Raw genomic sequence first — 4,006 nt, forward strand, 5'->3', positions numbered from 1 at the left:
GGGGCGGGGGTCTGGTGGCTGCGGGGCGGTGAGTCCTGGGGGCCGGGCAGGTCGCAGCCCCAGGCCAGGCCGGGCGCCCGCAGCGGGAGGCGGGGGCGGCGGCGGGACCCGCCCCTGGAGGAGCCTCAAATGTGCGGGGCTTGGCGGGAGCCGGCACAGCCTCGGAGCCGCCGCCGCGATGCCTCGGTTCCCCCGCTCCGCGCGCTTCCTGCTCGGCGCGCTGCTGCTGGCGGCGCTGTTGGCCCCGGTTCCCGCGGTCTCGACCCGGCGGCTGAAGGGCTCCCGAAAGGTGAGTGCGGGCGGCGGGTGGGCAGGGGAGTGCGGGCGGCGGGTGGGCAGGTGAGTGCGGGTGGCGGGTGGGCAGGTGAGTGCGGGAGGTGTCTGGGCAGGTGAGTGCGGGCGGCCATCAGAGGAGCCCGCAGAGGAGCTGGCTTGGAGGCTCTGGAGGCTCCCCTCCCTCTGGGGTCCTCTCAGAGCCTCACTGGCTGCCCACCTCCTTCCCTCACAGGCGACCCTTGAGGTGAAGGACCCCCAGGCTGAGAAGGAGCAGGGCTTTCTGGCTTCATGGCATAATCACCACCCACACTCCAAGGAGCTCTCCTGGATGAGGGATGAGGAGGGGGACCAGGACCACTCTGGAGCCAGGGATGATCTGGAGGACCTGGAGGACTCGGACTCGCAGGAGAGCATCGAAGATGGGTTGTCCATCTTCAGTCGTTGGGCCCTGGAGGACAGCGGTGAGTGGGGCAGCACTCTTGGCCTGGCTGGAAGCAGGGGTGCAGGAGAGCTGCGCTATGGGCGAGGCTGGGAAGGGGCTTATAGAACAAACACCTGCAGTGACTCCACCCCCCCAAGTGCTAAAGTGCCCTGAGCAGAGCAGATGTGGCAGGAAGTGCCCAGTTCTGAAAATGCACATTTCTTTATGTATGTATTTATTTATTGCCTCCAGGCTTATCATGGGGGCTCAGTGCCTGCATTACAAATCCACCGCTCCTAGCAGACATTTTTTCCATGTTATTGGCTAGGACAGAGAGGAATTGAGAAAGGAGGGGAAGAAAGACAGACACCTGCAGACCTGCTTCACTGCTAGTGAAGTTTTCCCCCTGCAGGTGGGGAGTCAGGGTTTCGAACCTGGATCCTTGCATGGGTCCTTGCACTTAGTACTATGTGCGATAAACCGGGTGCACCACCGCCTGGCCCCTGATGCCTTACAGGTTCCTCAGACACAGGGGAAAGACGTGAATCCACTGCTCACAGCTGGCCTTGTCCCCAGACTGGGGGCTGAGGCCCGGGTCTGCTGCTTCCCAGCTCAGTGGCCTTGGGGAGGGGGCCTTGCTGTCTCCTGTCCTCAGCTGCTCTCTGTCAGATAGAAGATGGCACAGCCCTTATTCTACAGAACTCTGACTGGGGTGTCACACTGAAAGCTCAGCGGGAGGAGGCAGGCAGTCGCACACCAGTTGAACACATACATACACACACACACACACACACACACACACACACACACACAACAGTGCACAAGGAACTGGGTTCAAGCCCCCAGTCCCCACCTGCAGGGGAAAAGCTTCAAGAGTGTTGATGCAGGGCTGCAAGTCTTATGTGTCTTTTAAAAATTTTTTTATTGTTGTTGATGTCATCCTTGTTAGATAGGACAGAGAGAAATGGAGAGAGGAGGGGAAGACAGAGAGGGGGAGAGAAAGAGAGACACCTGCAGACCTGCTTCACCGCCTGTGAAGTGACTCCCCTGCAGGTGGGGAGCCGGGGGCTGGAACTGGGATCCTCACGCTGGTCCTTGCGCATTGCCCCTCCTGCACTTAACCCGCTGCGCTATGGCCCCACTCCCCATATACCACTTCTTAATCCACTCATCTGCCAGTGGGCACTTTGCTTGTCATCCTGGGTTTTGAGGACCTGGGCACAGCCTGCTGCAGGGGGCCCTGTGCCGCCCCCTCCCGCCGCCTTCCTGCCTCCTTGCTCACCAAGTTCCCTGTCTCCCCCAGAGGAAGAGTCTGAGCAGTGGAGCCCCTGGTCCCCTTGCAGCGCCACCTGTGGCAATGCCACCCAGCAGAGGACCCGCAACTGTGGCTTCCTCTGCACTGCCACGGAGACGGCCACCTGCGACCTGCCCCCCTGCCCTGGTGAGAGCTGCTCTGGCAGGGTGGGTCTGTCACCCCGGGGTCCCCAGGGCACTCGGGCGCAGGTGGGCTGTGGGTACCGAGGGCCCAGGCAGGCAGGGCACTAACCTGGCCCCTCTCTCCGCAAAGGCTCCTTGGACCTGGGGAAAAAGCATCCACTGTCTGACAATGTCACAGCCATGGTGGACCCAGGTCAGTGGGGGCCGAGGGCCACTGTCTCTCCTGGGGGCAGGGGGTGGAGGTGTCTCTGCACTGCCAGCCAGCTATCTCTCTGGCCTCAGTAAATAAATCTTTAAGTAGGGAGCGGGTCCAGTAGTTAAAATAGTGACACTCAGGCCAGGAGGTGGTGCAGTGAGAAATGGAGAGAGGAGGGGAAGACAGAGGGGGAGAGAAAGACAGACCCCTGCAGACCTGCTTCAGCGCTTGTGAAGTGACTCCCCTGCAGGTGGGGAGCCAGGGGCTCGAACCGGGATCCTCATGCTGGTCCTTGCACTTTGCGCCACCTGCGCTTAACCTGCTGCGCCACCGCCCGACTCCCTGTCTCTCGATGCCTCTACCTGTCTCTCCATCTCTGTCTTTCGATGCCTCTGTCTCTCTATCTCTCGATGCCTCTATCTCTCTGTCTCTCCATCTTTCTGTCTCTCCATCTCTCTATGTCTGTTTCTCCATCTCATTGTCTCTCCAGCTCTGTGTCTTTCAATGCCTCTGTCTCTCTATCTCTCGATGCCTCTATCTGTCTCTCCATCTCTCTGTCTCTCCATCTCTATCTCTGTTTCTCCATCTCATTGTCTCTCCAGCTCTGTGTCTTTCGATGCCTCTGTCTCTCTATCTCTCAATGCCTCTATCTGTCTCTCCATCTATCTCTGTCTCTCGATGCCTCTATCTCTCGGTGCCTCTATCTCTCTGTCTCTCCATCTCTCTTTCTCTCTATCTCTGTCTCTCCTTCTCTCTGTCTCTCCGACCCCTTTCCCCTTCCCGGCCCCGGCCGCCGCCTGACTCGCGCCCTCTCCCCGCAGAGGTGGACAGCTGCAAGAAGTGGCTGGAGTGCCGCAGCCCCTACCTGCTGCTGTACCTGCAGCTCATGGCCGAAGACCTGCCCAGCTGCCCCTGCCAGCTGCCGCGCGGCGCCCTGCGCGGCCCGGTGCACGTGCGCGATGGGCCCACCAGGCGGCACTTCTGGTGGCGGCTGGACAGCGCGCGCCCGGCGCCGCCCGCGCGCACCTGCCTGCGCTCAGAGCCGGGCGCGGGCGCGCGCACACTGGCGGCCCAGCTCTGCTGCTACGACGCGCGCCGCCGCCTGCTGACCCGCGGCCGGGGCGCCGCCACCGCGCAGCTCGTGTCGTCCGCGCTGTCGCCCGAGCTGCACCACAAGTTCGACACGCTGCCGCTGCTGCACTGCAAGGGCGACTGGAGCCGCTACCACGCCGTGCGGCCCCCCAACAACGGCTTCTCCTGCGCCGCCAACCCGGGGCGCCGCGAGTACCTGCTGCAGCTGCGGGAGGCGCAGGAGTACTGAGCGCCAGCACCCAGCCGGGCGCGTGCTCTGCGGGTGCACGGAGCTCGCGGGGCGGGGCGGGGCGGGGCGGGGCGGGGGCCACGGCGCCTCTCATGCCGCCTTGGGGTGGAGTTTCTCTGCCATCCCCGAGAATAAAGCACTTTATTTTCAAGTTCTGTCTGGCTGCCAGTTCTTAGCAACATCGCCCCGCCAGATATTCGTCGGGATGCGGCATCATCTAAGCTCATTTCCCACGTCTACGCTCGACCGGACCTGCCAACATATGCGGAGATCTTCGCCCACCCTGTCCAATGCTTGACGTCTCGTCATCCAATCTGGTCCCCTACGCCTACACTGAACTTCTCTGTTCCAGACT

At 62.1% G+C, this 4,006-nt stretch overlaps 1 long non-coding RNA gene across 1 annotated transcript; it reads left to right on the forward strand.

Moving 5' to 3' along the window:
- Positions 1-675: 675 nt before the first annotated feature.
- On the forward strand, positions 676-2,321 carry LOC132535407 (uncharacterized). Its single transcript, XR_009547185.1, has 3 exons — positions 676-737; positions 2,001-2,138; positions 2,265-2,321. It is a non-coding gene; the product is annotated as an uncharacterized LOC132535407 (long non-coding RNA).
- Positions 2,322-4,006: the final 1,685 nt, after the last annotated feature.

The sequence above is a fragment of the Erinaceus europaeus genome, chromosome 22 (genome assembly GCF_950295315.1).
Source record: "Erinaceus europaeus chromosome 22, mEriEur2.1, whole genome shotgun sequence".
Taxonomy (NCBI): domain Eukaryota; kingdom Metazoa; phylum Chordata; class Mammalia; order Eulipotyphla; family Erinaceidae; genus Erinaceus; species Erinaceus europaeus.